The sequence below is a fragment of the Leuresthes tenuis genome, unplaced genomic scaffold (genome assembly GCF_036924035.1).
Source record: "Leuresthes tenuis unplaced genomic scaffold, fLeuTen1.0.hap1 SCAF_5, whole genome shotgun sequence".
In the NCBI taxonomy this organism is placed as follows: domain Eukaryota; kingdom Metazoa; phylum Chordata; class Actinopteri; order Atheriniformes; family Atherinopsidae; genus Leuresthes; species Leuresthes tenuis.
The window spans coordinates 2,508,296-2,525,973 of record NW_027325359.1 but is presented as its reverse complement, the minus strand read 5'-3'; the positions used below and the strand labels follow the sequence as shown (position 1 = coordinate 2,525,973).

The window sequence follows — 17,678 nt, the reverse complement described above, 5'->3', positions numbered from 1 at the left end:
CGATAAGCTTGTGATGAAATAACAAAAAAAGGAAAGGACACAAAATTGTGTCCCTCCATTTGTTACAGTTTGATTTATATGGATTACTTTGCTCTTAGCATCTTGATTTAATGCTGTTTTAATGGAAATGTTTTCATGGTTGGCCTGATTATTTGTCCAAACATCCAGATTTACTGGCAACCTTAAGAGCTGCAGCTGATGTCCTCTGTGCATTACATTTTTGTCTTCCTCTTTTTCGTTTGCTTGTTTACCCCATTAGTTATACCCGTCTTTAATGTGAATTGGGGCAGTAAAACACAAAGGCTTGCAGAATAGCCAGCTGCTCATTGTGTTTAATGTGATAAAGCAAGCACATTTTGGTGCTACTTTGATGATTATGGAGGACCTTCTAATTTATTTCACAACTTGCTAAAGCACTGGTAAAGGCACGACAGACTTCAGGGGATTTTTGAAGTAATGGCTTTGTTCAATAGCATGGGGAGATTTAAGGAAAAAAAGAGTTGTTTCCTGTTTTTAATAGAAGGTTATTGAAAAGATCCCAGACAAACACCCCTGTAGGAGAAGGGCACTAATCATGTGAGATGGCAATGTGCCCACAAGCATCTTTTCACCCTTTTGCTCCCCATGCCCTCAGACCCTCAGCCCCCCATCACTGACAGGCTCCCATTTCCCTGAGGATAGAGACAAGGGGTCAGCCTGAGTTCTCCTGTAATATGTGCTCGTAATCCACACCAGTGAGACCTACATTAGAACCAGATGACTCTCTGGGAAGACCTCTCTTTCTTCTCCCAGTGATTTAAAAAAAATCTTTTCACCCATTGCAAACAGTGTGTTTAGGTTTCAGCAGAGGCAACATTTAGGGAACCGCTGAAGGAATAAAACGGTGTACATGTCTACACAGAGAGTTGCTTTGTTTGGGCTCAGGCTGGGTGCTGGGGCTGGGGTCTGATGGAAGAGCAGGTGTGTGTGAGCTGTGGTACCACAAACATAAACACACATGCCACTTGATTTCTTTGTAGGAAGTGTTGCGAATCCTGTGGAAGGGTTTGGTTTAGTTGTGTTTGCTGTTTATCCCTGACTTTTTAAAAGTCTTTAAAAAGACTTTAAAATGAACAGTAATATAGCCCCGGTACAGTTTCAACAATATCAAACAATTGGTCACATCTGACAGGAGTAAAAAATCATTTAAATTAATGTATTGATTGAACTCAATTTTTAAAAACTTGATCTTAAGTGTCTCCAAAAACTACAGCGTGTCACTAATGCTGTATTGGATTTGGACTGTACATGCCGGAAGGACAGTGCTGTTATGTCAGTTTAAGTATGTCATCCTGAAGTAAACAACACTAGTAGTCTATTGTTGCTCCTTGCTGTAGGTCAACATGCAGGTTATAAAACGTTCCTGTTTTTTCTGGGAGTGATAAGCGGAGGAGAGCAGAGAGATCATCCCTTCATTTCCTCTTGGCAGGGAAAAGGGAGGAAAGAAAGCCTTACATTGACCAGAAAATTACCCATCAGCCACCAAAACCTAGACAAGGGCCTTGGTGACCCCGGCTGGAAGCACTGGGAGTGGTGTGTGGCAGAGTTTTCTGTGCTACATAATGACTGTGTGTCAATAGTGTGTGTGCTTTGAGGGGACTCATTGTGACGAATCAGGCAAGTCTTACAATTCATTTCAAAGAATGAGCTCCTGGGAGTACCATGGGTGTTTTAACACTGTAATAAGTGGGCAACAAACAGACTTTGACTGCAGGCAGAGTTCTCAGTGAGTTCAAAAGCTTAGAGGAGAACATCAGACTATCTTTGATGATTGCAGATGAGTAGAGTGCAGGGTAGTCTCTGTTGCCAGTACCATGACAGGGTGGAGATTACATACAGGTGTGCTTACCCAGTTCTTTGGAAATGGCTCTGTGTTACTTTATATCCTCAACAACAGCAACCACATCCCTGTACTGTATTGATTCAAGTTTAATTAGATTTTCACCTTTTTCTGAACAATGCTTTTTTTGTTTAATGAGGTTAAATAACCTCAGAGCATAATAGTGATAGCTGTTTACATTTTGGATGTCATAGATGTTGTCTGTTGTTGATATTATGTGTTCTGTAACAGCCTTGCAAATGAGTTATGGATTTTCCACAAGGTTGAGTCATGCAAATGAAATACCAGTATTCAAGGTAAACAAGATCAGCTATCAGTGTGCTTTGAGTTTCAGCTTTGTTCATTTCAGAGCTTAGTGACTACGGGGATATTTAGCTGAGCTCATCTATCCTTGTCAAGAAGCCTGTCAGTAAGACTTTAACGCTCAGTGTGACTGTATTCTTTTTTAAAACACATTGTCCCTAAAACTTCAAGATATGTGCTATTTACATTCTGATTACATCATTTTATGACCTAACTGTCATCCTACTTCTTTTATCCCTGTTTCCTGTTCTTCCTCTTCTCTCTTCCCTATAGCTAATGGTGTAACAGGTAAGCTTGATAGTCAAGCTTACCCTGTGCTAGTTAAAGGGATTATTGTGTTGTCCCAGATGGGCATATTTATCTCATTGGGTTAAGGCCATGAGATCTGTGGAATGCAGCAAGACGGTACTTTATGTTTATGGGAAGTTTCCTGAGGCAGTCCAGCCGGTAGGAGCAGGGCTTGCGTTGACTGTTGGTAGGAATAGGGAGGTGTAATGTGCAGACAAGTATTGTAAGGACGTAAATGTTCTCACCCTGTCTATATAAAGGCCTTCTTATTTAAAGAGGTTGATGTCATATTTATGCTGTGTCTTCATGTCTTTTTCAACATCTATTTGAGGCCTGCCTGGGCAAGGAGCTAACTTTATTGTCTTGGCCATATTTTTGACTCACAGCTGTAATTCTTGTGTTTTTTTCCCTCCCATTATTATGTTAAGGTGTCAATTCATTCAGATAACAAAACAGGTATCGACAGTGTTTAAACCCAGGTTGTGTCTCCACTGCAGCACAACAGAGATGAGTGCAATTTGGTTAGATTTTAGCATCGCTTCAGCATGACAGGTAAACATAGTCAAATTGTGTATTCCCGCCTCGGTATCCAGATTAATATTGTACATTGTTGTGTAAATAAGCCCAAACCACAATCTTTTCCTGCACTTTGCTAAACAGTTTGCTTGAGAAAGTGCAAAACAAGTAAGTGAAAATATTGTAAACTGTAAACCAAACTGGTTGTGAACTCGGGTCTTAAAATAAGTTTATAACCAGCTTGCTTCACATATTGGTACAAGATAAGAGATCCAGAAAGAGACAGAACAAATTCCTCTTGTAATTAAGCATCTTAGAATTAACAACCAAGAAGCCTGAAGCTGTTTTACTGCACACATGTCAGCACCATCCAACTTGTGTATATAATTAGAAAAAACCCTTCAGTGATGTCATATCTTCTACATGAATGGACAGCATTTATAGTACATCACAGACTTAACAGGTGCAAGCAAAGACACAGGCTGAAAAATTAACTTATTAAGAATTATTGATAAAAGATAAATGATTCAACAGGGTCTGAGATGGAGAAATGGGCTTGTTGATATCACCAGTAATACGGAGTGTCTCTGGTGCAAAAGATCACAAGAGAAATAATAAATGTCATAAAAATCCAGAAATTATGGAATTTTTCTCATTTCAATTTTAGAGTCCATATCTTTGCCAGACTTCCAGACACATGGCGTACACAACTGATGAAATGTACTGTATGTATTGGTTTATCAAGTGGTGCAGTTTGAGCTGAGCCATTCGAGTGTAAGACGTGCCTCAGCCCCACCTGCCTATCTATCTTTCTATCTGTTGTTAGCGTCCCACAACTCGACAGACAGGACAGGCGTTCCAGCACATTTACCCTGCCTGCGTGCAAAACATCAAGGGGTGTTTTAATGAATGAGGTTGCTATTAGTTACTGTTCTCTGAAGCGTGTGTTAAAGTGGATATGTGTATGTGCCAAAAGAGGGAGAGAAAGGCAGGTAAGCGGCAGGATCAGGTTGCTACACAGGAAAGATGAATTAGAAAAGGACTAAAAGACAGATAGGCTCAGTGGCAGCAGTGTTGCTGATAGTGCAGGTGTTGTTTATTCAAAGATTCCCAAGAAAATGTTTAGAAAATGGGGGAGACAAGGGTAGAGAGGGATTTAGTTAGATGAGGGTGTGTTGATGATTCTTTGTTTTGCATTCCTCACTAGTACCTGGAACAAGGAATTCTTTCCCCAAGCAGTGGCAGATTATTACAAATGTAGATGAGTTTTCATTAACTTCAGCCTGACGGTGTGGCTGCTGAATGCTGTTACTTCTTCTGCTGACTTTCAAGTTGGTTTATTTTATAATTAACTTTATATGTGTGGCCTGTGACCACTCAGGGCTATGGCTGTCTTGTTGTTGTTGACTGAAGATGCTAAGGCCATTGATTATTATCAGGGCCTGATATATAAAAGGAAGACCCCTAAAATTCTAATTACTGCACTGTGTATTAGCTGTTGTGCTCTTTATGACAGTTATAATACCTTACTATGCTTGACAGAATCCTAATAACCTGCTTCTCATTTATGATTTGCCTCTGGGCAGCTCTTCCATGTGTCTCCAAAGAGCAGTCAGCAAGCAGGAGACATGTAGCAGCAAAGCTAATTAACTACCAGTAGTTGAGCATATGCATAAGAGCATAATGCAGTCGTCTACACCTCACCGTCGTTTTGGAAAATAATGTATGAGAATGGTTTCACTCTTCAGGAAGAATGTGAACTTTGCTGGCCAGCTGATGGATACACCTATTGTTACACTCTGACAGGCTGCCCAGATGTATGCCCGACACATATATGCATGTGTACCCCTGCTAATGTGGGACTGTGTCCTTTTCCAATAGGACTTCTGAGTTTCACCACATCACTTTATTCTGGATACTAGTCTTTGTTCTCCCTCACAGTTCAATTTCCATACATTTCCCAGGATATTAAGCTGAAGGAAATTAAGCTGCCTTGATAAAACGCAGCACGCCGCCCACTCAGCTCACTAAGGCTGCAATCTCTCTGCTCTGTATTGATTGGCTTATTTGAAACATAGGATTTTCCTCACCTAAGCTTTTGGGGGTTTTAGCAAATGATAGCAAAACTGGAGTAGGAACTTATTCAACTTCCATGTGTTTGTGGAGTTGCTGCATAATTCTGCAGGCTAAAATCATGAAGTGGTACGTCATTAAAATGTCCAGGTTTGAGGGTTTGTGACAATGGAATTTCCATCTATTTAAGTATGGAAATCATTAACAGGACAGGTGAAATTTCCCACAGCAGTAGTCGCATATTAATTTTCCTGTTTGCAACAAAATTGTCTCTTTTCTGTAGGATTCGAGCATCAGCAGGTTGTCAGGGTGATGGCTGCCATCAGCGGCTGACTGGCACAGGTGCCCCTGGGTCTAAATAAATCATGAGGCCGCCTGCTGATCCCCTCCCTCTACCATTCCTGTATGCCCGCTACCCCTCCGCAGGGAGCTCCAGAATGGGGGTAGCCCCCACCACCACATGCTGGCATGGCTTCTTCCCACTCCCCTACCCTTTCTCTGCTTTCCCGCTTCCCCTCACCTTCCTTTCAACCCCCCCACATCACCTCTTCCATCCACTCACATGAATATTTAAAAGCTAACACCGGGATGGAAAATATGCACCAAGGGCAATGAAGACTTTTATAAAGACAAAAAAAAGTGTTCATTTTTGGTCCCTGAATTTCCTAATTTAATGCAGAGCATGAGGTGAAATTCAAAGTATGATAATTGCAAAGAGGGAGAGTTATAAAGACAGATAAAAACAGAGACTGTCAACAACAGCCACAGAGAGAAAGAGAGGGCAGGAGAGACACTGTGAGAGTGTGATCTAAACATTAGCTGTCCAGCTGGGGAGAGAACTGGGGGTATTGGGGAGGCCCAGTGGGGAACTGCAATTTGCTCCATCGTGGCTGTGTGTGTGTGTGTGTGTTTGGACTGTGTGCCACTGAGACAGAGAATGCCTGGTGTGCAGAGGCCCATGCAGTCTCCCATGAAGTTTTCTACAGAACAAAACAGATGCATTTGTTTTCTCAATTGGAGGAATTTGCTAATGTGCATATATGAGGGTAAATAGTTTGGCTAATTTGCGGCAGGCAAGTGGGCAGAGCTCTCCACTCCTCAGCCAGCCAGCTGGGGCCTCGGTACAGAGAGAAAAAGAGGCTTGGGTGAGCCCTTTCCCATGCTTTTTCGTCATTTCATATCATTTCTGCTTAACAGAATAACTACATTTCCCTCTAACAGCCATTAATCTATGTGTTTGCTTTAATGCCCCTCTCTCTATTCCTTTTTTTAAGGTGTTCTGTTGACAAAAACTGTTCGACAGCTTCGATAAAAACGGCTGATATTCACGGTGGCAGTTGTTGCGTATAAAATTTTTACTATTTTTCTTTGCAGAATGCAGAATTAAATGAGCATCCGTTCTTACCACTCAGGCTATTTTCAGCACCACTCATAAAGAAGTCATAAAGCGACTTTGCTTTGTTATTCTTTGATTCAAGTTATTACACCACACTGTCATTACATTTATAGTAGAAGTTCCACAATATGAAATGTTTCATAAACTGTTCTGCAAGTTAAGGGGCTGATATTGTCAGTAATGTCTGAAATTAAACCATAAAATAAGGCATGCCAAGAACATATAGTATCATGATTTAGAGGAAGTTTTTATTTTATGAAGCTTTATCATTTAGGCAAAGTATGGGCCAATGGTAGAGTTAAAGGGCAAGAGAAGTTCATTACTTCCAGGCGGCCATCTTTTAGCATTGTGGTGTTGTTTGCTTCAGAAGTCCGACAATCTTGTTTAGATCTCAGAATAAAGTTATTTCCACATAATTTACGTCAGCAGCGTCATTCTTTTATTGACTGTGTGTCTCCTCAGATATGAACGTCTCCAGGGGTTTCTGAAAATGAGCCAGAGGAGCTTTTCATAGAAATTGCTTATTTCGAATATGAAGGCCAGCCTGTATTCTTTTGAAGCGTTGTGCTTGTCATAAAATAGGTCTGAAGAAAATCCTATTTCACCCAAACTTGATAAATAATTTAAAATGACTAATAGCGCCTTGTGACAGAGAATGTATCGCTGTGGCATATCAGATTGCGGTGGTTTCAGCCTTAGGCATAATTTGTTTGGAAAAATAATTACTCCTGTATTGGATCCTAGTTAAATATTTAAAAGGTTAGCATTAGGAATGGTGCAACATCCAAGAGCATTTTAGGCTGCTTCTTGGCAAACGCATTGTGTTAGATATCACAACTGCTTACATGTAGGCTGCCACGGAAAAAAATCTTCTATTGCAAGTTTCTATATTGTTAACTTTAATAAAGAATAACACTTCAAGATAATAAACTTTCTCTGTTTGCTTAGCCACTGAGCTTTAAAGCCTAATCCCTATATTTTATGAGCGAGGAGCGTCAGATTGTCTGTTGAGTTCAGTGGGTTTTTGAGTGAACGAGCTGGGAGGCACCGAAAGAGCATTAAGACACTATATATCAGCCCACAGTGAAAACAAAAAAGTGAGATTGTAGATAGCAAAAAAGAGGAAAAGACAGAATTAAAAATAAAAAAGGGAACAAAAACAGAGAAACAATACACTAGATAAATCAGTATGAGCAAGAACAGTTGCTGCTCAACTGTAATTTGGCCGGTGTGATGTATATATTCCTGACTGAATAAACTGACTGTCCTGCTACACTGTGCATTTACAGGTTTATTTAAACCCCTTAATTGTCACGCTTGTGACTTTTTGCATACAGAGATGCCTATGAGGTAAATGGAAGTCATCTGACACCAAGCATGTCCCCACTGGTGATCACAGATCTCTGAGCTGAGACAAGAAAACTTCTCAGAGTGCACCATCAATATGAGTTGGACATAATTCACATCACCCTTGTAAACACAGCAGGGACATCAGGGTGGCGGCTACACAATCCTGCCGTCTTTCATTACAACCAGAATCTATACATCATCTGAAAGATGGTTTCTCTTTAAACAAAAACAGTTGCCCTTGTACTCAGTAAACATGCCTTTTTTTGCATATCTGTTCTTCAGTTTATGATGGACTTTCCTAATTCACACTGGTTTCAAGCTGACTCTGCCTGCTGGGAATATACTGCGCATACTGTCCCTGAAGTAGAATGTCATAGGTCACCCACCAAAAAGTGATGCAGAACATTTTCTATGAAAGCTTGGACATCCTCAGAAGAAAGTGGTTCAGTGCATTAAAATGCATTTGATTGATTGATTTTATTGTAAAACCCTGGGTCCTGCACAAGCTACTTTTGACACACAAAGAAGGTAATGCATGGAGTAATGTTCTTGTTTGAGTGGGGAATGCATTTCAAATCATTGACTTACACTGAATTTTGTAATAGTGTAGTTTCAAACCGCATTAGTTCTCTTTTTTTGTCTTAATGAATGAAAAACATTAACATGCATCACTTCGCGAGTTCTAAAAAGAGTCTTTCTGTTGGTGCAGTCGTCATAGCAACCAAGGCTCTTGTTTCAAAAATTGTCCATTTGCCTCTGAAGGTCCAACACCTGAACTAGAGCGGGGCTGTTTTGATCTTCCTTCCTGCCTGCAACAGACAGCTGTGCACTTTAGGGACAGGGAGGGCCCTTGAGCCACACTCTCATCTCGCTGCTATTGTTTTCCCAGGTGGGCCTGGACACCCTATGAACCCCCTCCACCCGAACCTCCTCCCCCACCCTGCCAAGCTCCTCTTCACTCCTCTATCACCTTCCCTCTCTGTCTTATGCTCTCAGTCTCTTCCTCTTTCTCTCTCGCTCCTCGCTGTCTTTGTTCGATAGAGACCTGTGGTCCAACTGAAGCTCTCAGTTACACACAAAAAAAAAGATTGGCTTTCATCTGCAACCTGTTGAAAAATGTGTACATTGAGCAATTGTGCTTGTTTTCTATTCTAGAAAAAAATAAAAAATTCACAAAGGACAATGCGATTATTAACGGCTTTGAGTCATACTTACCCCTACTGAAACCCTACCTTTCTTCCCACTCCTTCTAATTTCTTGATTCTATTTAGGCTTTAATATTGTTTTATTTTGTTTATTTTTTTTTATGTTACTCTCCAATGCATCAATGTTTTTTTTGTTTTGAAGCAGGTTCAAAATGCAATAATAAAATTAAGTTGTTTCCTTTTCTTTTATCCGTTCTGTGTCACTAAGTGTGCCCAGCTCTTGACATAACACGTGTAGGTGCTAGAAGAGCATAAACCCCTGAGGGGCTTGAAGTCCCAAATCAACCCTGTTATTCGCGGTGTCACCATGGTGACAATGAGGCTCCAAGTCAGAAATAAAGATGTGGGTTTTGGTCCGCTCATGCCTCATGACCAAAATGTACGTGGAGGCGATTAAAAGACAACCCGTTCAGTTTAGGTAAATTTTCTGTCCCTCTGTGCAGCATTGCTCAGATCACAGAAAACACAACTGAGAAAACTGCAGGAAACTTTCTTTAGTGATTTCTTATGCCTTGTCTCCTTTTCTACTGTTTGCTTCTTTTTACAACTTTTCATCCATTGTCATTCTCCCTGACCCCCTCCCTATGATGTCCATCTTTGCCTTCCTCTCTCCATTTCCTTTGTCCTGACCTATGTCCCTCACGCAGACCTGCCTGGCATTTCAATCATCACATTTAGAAGCCCCAGAGGATCTCAAAGTCTCATCCCTCACAGCTGGCTTTAAGGGAACAAAGCTTCAATATATGCGACAGTACAATATTTCTGCATGCCGTAGTTGGATGTTTGAACAGAGGCTTTGCAGGAGCATGTCAGAGAACACTCAGCAGAGCGTATATTATATATAGTATATATTAATTTGAAACATAGGACTGTAAATCTTTTAGTCTATTTACGTACAGAATATGAGTATATTATATTACAAAGAATACTCACACATAATGTGCAAATATGCATGTTCTATCTTTTTAGCTCATGAACGGGTGGTTAGAGGAAAAAGAGGTCATACTCTATTGTGCCTTCCTTTGTGTGTTTGTGTATGCTAACAGGTGTATGCTACTCTGAGATATCTGTACCCACAAGCATCACAAAAACGCAGGCTGCTGACAGAGTCAACTGTGCTGCAGTTGAATAAGTCAAAAACAAACGTTACCGCAGGAGGAGAGAGTTTAACTGACTCCTCGAGCACGTGTGTATCTTTGTGCTCCCTTTTTCTCTTTGAATCATAAATGCACAGTGCAGCTCGAATCAATCATAGATACAGCACCTGTTCGACAGAAATGCCAGCATCAGTTAAAAAAAGTGCAGTCTGTTTGTTTGTCCTTTTCTCTGTCTGTTTTGTTTGCTTTTTCTTCAAGGGAGCAGAGGGAAATGTGGGAGAATAGATGACTAAGTGCAGTGAATCATAAATGATTTCAGGAGTTTATCGATGCATGGTAGAGGTTCTGTGCAGGACACCAGCAACCTGTCACGTTTCTGTTTTCAGTCCCAAAAAGCTGATCCTCTTCTCACTTCTAATTCATAATCTTTTCAAAGTTTTGATTGATGAAAAGAAGCCATTTTGTCAGGCTAATTGCAGAAGCATCGTAAGTCATAAAAGCTCTTTTAGATATACAGCAGGGCAAATTATTGATCGCAAATGTTGAGATGCTAACTGTCAAGTTTTCTCTCACATCATGAATCCATTTTGAAAAGGTTTATTTCTCAACAAAGGACAAACAATGCATTGGGAAAAAAAAATTGCACGAAACACAGGGAAAAAACTGTTAGTTTAAATAAATACAAAGTAAGAACGGCACAGTTCCTACCTTCTTTCCCATTGTTAAGAGTGCTATTTGCATTACAAAGTTCCCGTGGAGCAGGATAAAATGCAGGCAGAGCTGTGAGCAAAGCGAACACTCTCAGGGTGGCCCTGTGCTAATTGCGACCGGGGTGCATTTACTGATTATAGTTAAGTGCTCCAAAATGGTCCCCTGCTTTCTGTTACATTGACCCACTCCCTCTCCTGGTGGATTTGGTCAATAGCAGGCCTGTTGAGATGCCTTTCCACTGAGAGACGAAAACAAGGTCCAATAGTGCCCGTCTTCTTTGCTTAATCTCCTAAGGCAGACAGGGGGAGAATGAGGAAGTTCAGAGGGAGAAACACTGATTTTAAAACAGGTGTTTTAAACACAGTGAATAAAGACACGAGGATATGAAGAAGTGGATGGATGCCATTTCTCAGGACTGACAAGGCTGGTCAAAAATTTTGAATTGAGACAGAAAAACACCAAAGAAATTCCACAGTTATTTAAAAAAAATGTAACCAGTTTATATGTTTTATGTATCTTTGTATGGACACGTGCAGTTGATGAACTAAAAACATGTAAGTATGGTCAAATTGAAATTAATGGACTGCAGAGTGGAATGTAAATGTATTTGCAGAGGAGAGAAATTCAGTTCTGGCTATAGATCTGGAAAGTTGCATGCATAGATGGGACAGGGTCAGTGTTTTGTGGTCCTCCTTATCCCTGTTGCCTCTGTCGTAACAGGAGGCCCCACAGTGGGGGAGCAGGCTGGGGTTGATATAACAGCCACTGGATCACACAAGCTTTGATCTCCCCCCTGGGTTTCTTTGGCTCTATGGGATAGTCTTTAGGCCTAGTGATGAGGAGGTGGGGATCTTACACCCCCTCTAGTGTTGGCTCCACAGCGGATTTTACCGAGCAAACCATGTCCTTAACAGAAATACAGAGTGATGCAAAAGTTGAAATTCATTCTGCTTATCTTGAATGTTCTTGTTGCTGCCCATAGCTGAACTGAACATAATCAGAGACATTCTGGTTAAGCTGAAAACATCTTTTCTCTTTAATGGCCTGAATTTGTTCTCGGAAAGAGTTTTAGCCTTTGTTCAGGTCTAATTTTCTTTACAACCCCATCACAGTGATGTAATTCCTTCTCCCCCTGAATCCTGGTCGTAGAAACACTGCTTTGTCCCTTTGCAGCTCAGTATGCCCTTTTTTCATAATCTCTCTCATGTCTGGCATGATCCTGATCCAATTTATGCAATTAAGTGTCGTCACCGCTCTGAATCACTCACAAAGACTGCATCACTGCAGACCTGGTTTCCCTAAAAGTAACAAATCCGTAAGGAGCTATGGTCTATTAAGGTTGTTATTCACATAGCTTACAGTTATATGAGGGAAGATATTAAAAGTCAGAAAATAACAAGCCCCATTACATAAACATGGAGAAGTAATTGGGGAAGAGAAAAAGTTTCTTTTATGATAGAAACTAGCAAAATCACTATGTGCCAATTAATGAGTGAGTGTTTTATGAGTTTGGCTTGCTGACATGAAGGGATTTGTGTGTGCACATATGTGTGCATGTCCTAGTGTGAGATGGAGGTTAGCCTTGTGTAACTAATACAACACAAAAGCTTTGCTGTTTGAGCATAAATCCCAACAAAAGATCATAGCAACCAGAGCTTTGTCTCGAAAAAAAACTAGTCCTATCTTAGTTGAGTGGGACTCCTTTTGTTTGTGTACACGGCAGGCTGTTTGCACCTCTGTGTGCACATCTGTGTGTGCATGCACAAACAAACATCCAACGGTGCTGCATGATTACATTTTCAGGACATGGTCAGTGGTTCGAATTAGATCATGTATCCGTGCAGTTTAAAGGTATTGCTGGCTTTTGGGTTAACTTGCACACCTGTCCTGCGAAGTGTCAGAAAGGCATATAGAAAGATTCTAAACCCAAACAGAGAGGCAGGAGGATAAACAGCAAGCTAGTAACAGTAAGGAGGAGACAGACAGAGGGCAGGGTCTCGCTGCAGGGAGAGATGAGCCTTTTGAATGAACATTTAGGTTAGACAGGCTGGGTGCTTTGCCACTGCCCTCAGACATAGATCAAACCAAAAGAATAGAATAGAACCAGCCATCCAGGACACATCACATTGCTCAAGGCCCAATGTCGGCCATCCCGACTGCGGCTGGGACTCTGTCTCCTCTTCCCTAGAGGGAAGAAGATCCAAGGACGTCTTCCGAAGTTTCCATGCTTGCATATTTCAGCTAGAGTCAGCCTTGTTTGTTATTTTTGCCCACAACATGTTCTGACCCACATTAATGCTTAATGCTAAAGTGCTTTCAGACTTAACTGTTTAGGTGGCCAACTAGACAGCTTAACACATTTACACAGTCAAGACGCACCATTCGTTCTGTGTTCTCATTTCATTGCTGCTGTGACATTTAGGCATGCATGAGATTGGTTTGTATTTCCCTTGTCCTGTGCACCATGCCTGATGATAATGAAGGTGAGAAAGGCTGGAGGAGAGGGGTGGGGTCAGTATGCTAATAATGGGTGTACATTTTGATGCCTCACTTGCAGCATGGAGTAGATTGAGGATATGGGCTATCATTCTACCTCCTTTACCCCTCATTATCCCCCCGCATCTCTCTCCATCTCTGTCCTCCCCCAACCACTGCTTCTCAGCTCTCATCCCTCTCCATGCCCTTCACTACGTTATCCCATCCTCCTCCCCTCCACCCTGACTCATGATCCCTTTTGGTACTCCATGCTTTCACCCACCCCCCAAAATGCTTCTTTTACAGAATATGAGATACATTTGTTTTCGTCTGCTAGGCTGCGTGAGTGGGACACGTGGTGTGCAAAGTGCTGATGTGTTGGTTTCTGGGTAATTATAACATCCCTCGGCCTCCAAGAAAACTCTAAACTAATGTTTAATTTGCCTCTCCGCTCAAAGGAAGCCCTCCTTTGTTATTGCTGTGGCAATTAGCGAGAGCCAAGGCCCAGGCATTTCCTGTGATTGTTGTGATTTGCATAGAGAGCAAATCAGACATATCAAGACCCTAGACCCCTCTTCACTCACTTCCATACATGCACCCACCCACTCCTGGCTTCTTATCTCTTTCCCTTCCTCCCCTCCTCTCTGTCTGCCCTTCTGCTAAGCTGAATTTCCACCAGTGGCCTCTCTGACAATGCTGATGTCTGATACTTCTGCAGACTGATTGATTGACAGTGGAGGTATTGACTAACGCAAGGATTTGATTTATTTATTTATTTTTTCTGCACAATGAAAGCATCATATGTCCTCTCCCTGCATGATCCCTAACGGTCAGCCTCCATGGCTTTAGCCAAGCTCTTAATTAACTGCCTGTTTGTTACGTAGCTGTGGCATTCCACTGAGGATGGCACTAATGGAAGTTCCTAACTGAAGGTATAAACATCTCCATCTTCTGTGCTGCAGATATAGGTGTCACACTACATTCACATGCAAGCATACTGTACCCACACACACATACAACCCTGTTTTAACCAGGGAAGCCTATGTGTGGTTAATGGGATTATTAGTCAGAAAGTAAACAGCTGTGTTTGTGAACGTGCTGTTTGGGGGGAAATTGCTACATTATTGTGGAGATTTTATTTTCTGCTCTGTCCAGATAATAAATAGATCCCTCCACACTATTAAATCTCTGGGTGAATTGAGCTGCCATGTTTTATGATAGAGCAAATACATGTCTCTATACTAAATATTTAATATTTTGCAAGTATTTCTTTATCAGTAGTTATGTCATAGATGTTGCGACTGGGTATTCTTGGAATCTCTGGATTTTAATTAGTTAAACTAACCTTAATGAACTTCCTTACAACTGTTAATTTCCATAAGAGCCCACTCATTTACACTTTTGTTTAATTTTTTTTTAGATTTAGATTCATCAGAATACCTGAATGAATTTACATTCCCTTATCAGCTCCTTCCTCTGCGTCTATGCTCTACATAATAGTACCTCCGTGTGATATGATACCCACATTCCCTTCCCTGCTTCTCTTTTCTACTCTCATCAGATTATTTGAACTGGTATTTTTCCAATTTTGAGTTTAATGCCGAGAGCTGTGGCTTCAGGGAGCCTATTTAGTGAAAAGAGAGATATAAAGATGAAGCAGGAAGAAAGCCCAGAACTAATGGCGAGAAGGAGGGTAAGCTGCAGGGGCTGTTAAACCTGAGGAGTGGCTAATCCATGAGACGGCGTGCTGCACTCATCTGCTCCAGACCGGTGTGGCACGGTTGGCGAGTGGCACATCCAAGACCCAAGAAGTCAAACACAGCCTCCTGATCTATATTTCAAAGCTGAAAGTAGAGAGGAATTCAGTAATGAGCTCCCATCTTCCTTTTGGTAGCAGAAGACTCTCTTTGTGGAACTAATTGAAAGTGGCAGGTGGAGCACTGGGGAGCTCTTTAGGGGTTGCACCGTGTTTCAAGGGATGAGGAGAAATAAACCTGCATGTCACTGTGATTTTTGTGTCACAGGTCTGAAATAAACAGATCTCTTAGTAGAGCGATGCACTTTCCGGCTGCAAGTGTGCCTGTGTAGGGCAGGTGGAAGAGGTGGGGGGATGTTGTGTCCGTGTGTTTGTGATTGCTACTCTCTGCAGCAACCTGTGTCCATTTCTGAAATTTTACCCCCAAACATTCTGCCTCCCCTCCCTCCCCTTAATAAATCTGGTTTTCCGTGTCAGATCATCAGCGATGCAGTGTGTGTGTGTGTCTGTGTGCCCACATTTGTGCAGACAAGCATGTGTTATTTGGGCTCTCTGAGAGCACTGGAGGAGCAGCTCCAATGGGAGATGGGCTTTCTCCATTACAGATATGTAAATAGCCCTGGACGCATGCAGTTAGATTGATATACTGCGTGGCATTTACTGAAATGATGAAACACAGCCTGGCCTTTAGATTTACAGACACATACATCAAAGAACACAAATATGACTATAAAAGTACCCATGCATAAACACACAAAAACATTCAGAGTTGTGTAGATGCAAAGCCAGGATGTGGCAGGTGTGTGGATTAAGCTTTTCTGTCCAGTTGGCCTGCTTTTTGGGGGGCAGTGCAAATCTCATGAACAGGAAGTACACATGTATACATGTTTTTTATTTATTTTTTATTCTAAACTCCCAATGCAGCTTAGGATATTCCTTGGTGAATAAACATGTGGGAAATGTGGATTAGTCCTATTTCAGAGGTTCTGTAACAATTAAAAGTAATCAGACCTGACTCGATTAGTCCACTCATACTCACCTTTGATTGATAGTTCAGGAAGTTTGGATGATCCCATCTTACAGTCACCAGGGTCATACTGTATTTCTATGGGGTTTCCCAACTCTCATATATTTATTTATTGCATTATAAGGTTGATTTCATATATCAACTGCTGTAGCTGTTTGCCAGCAACAAGATAGCCTTACAGTAATTTATGTTGTTAGATTATGTGTCCTGTTTGCTGCACCTTCAAAGAGCCGTAAAGTACAAAATCCTAAGCGGCTACAGTAAAAATTGAAAAGAACTCATCAACATTCTGACAGTACTTTGTTATTCTGATCCACTGTTGCTGCGGCCCATGACCCTTCTGTCTAATTTCATCATGTAAGCTGTGAATGAGCTGATGATGGGAGTTAGAGCAGGACATTTTCTCCCACAGCATAATTTGAACCACTGAAGGGTTAAGGGTTAAGGAAGGATGTTCTGTTTTGTGGTATGTAACATTATGAGCAGAAGTGGTGATGATGAGAGTTTGCCAAGGAGGCAGAGAACAACCTAGCTTAGTGCCCAGCTGTGAAGCTGCCCCTAGGGCCTTGGGAAGCATGTGGAATGTGGCTGATGTGACTCGGGTTTAGGCTGGAGATAGCAAAGGCCTGGGGCATGCAGCTGTGAGCAATGATGTCTGGGAGAAGGGTGTGTGCACATCCATCTTGTTCAAATAAAGGAAAGAGAGATCATTTGTGGATGCATTTGTGTCTTCTTGCCTTTGTGTGAGTATCACCTCATGGGCATATTTATATTTATAATATGTAGTGCTGTTTATGACTCTCTATTGGCCACAGCTGAGTCCCCCTCCCAGGGAAAGGAACGACATTCAGACTCATTTCCTGTTTGACGGTGCAGGTCACACTCTTGTGCCTCGCTCACCAGGGACGCCTGGAATGTAAGACAGGACCAGATTACAACAAGCTATCTCCCTCAAGGACTGGTTGGTTTGCCAGTCAGCTGAGATCTGTTTTATTCAAAGTGAGCGTGTCAGGAGGAGATGACAGCTTGCTTTTGTTCTGGAAATTTCCTGTCCTGTCCTGGGCAAAGGGTCGGTTAAAGTGCAAAGAGGAGGCGTAGCACCGCTCCTTTGTTCACCCCGCTCCTTGCTCCCGCCCTTTTTCCCGCCACTCGAATACCCCACTGGTTAGATCTCCCACCCACCGACCAATCCAAGTGCCCTATGTGACAGAGAAAAGGGATCTGATTGGCTGTTCTGGGGTGTATGGGAGGTCAGGGTTGCCTTCATTTCACGCTTTGTCCTTTTGGACTCCTTCCAGCAGCACCCTAAGAATGGTCACACAGACAGCAGAAGAAAAGTTAAGAGAGGGGATGAAGAGGAAAGAAGGAAACATAAAGAAGAGGCAGAGAATTTCTATACACACAACCTTTGTTTGATATGATTTCTTGCCTAATAAATCATAAATCTGTCATGTTAAACATTGGTTTAAGGTGCACATTGGCTGCAGCAGGCACCTCCTGCTCCATAGTTCTGTTCTGTTCTTGTACTGTTGCCTCCAACTCCAGAACAAAAGGAAACATTGGGAGCCAGAATGCCTTTGTAGTGCGTGTTCACTGCGAGGA

The 17,678-nt window shown here is 41.8% G+C and overlaps 1 protein-coding gene across 3 annotated transcripts in view; it reads left to right on the top strand.

The window, feature by feature from the left end:
• The window catches only part of hipk2 (homeodomain interacting protein kinase 2), a 67,598-nt gene that overhangs the window by 16,646 nt on the left and 33,274 nt on the right, over positions 1-17,678 (top strand). The gene's annotated exons all lie outside the window — the stretch shown is intronic.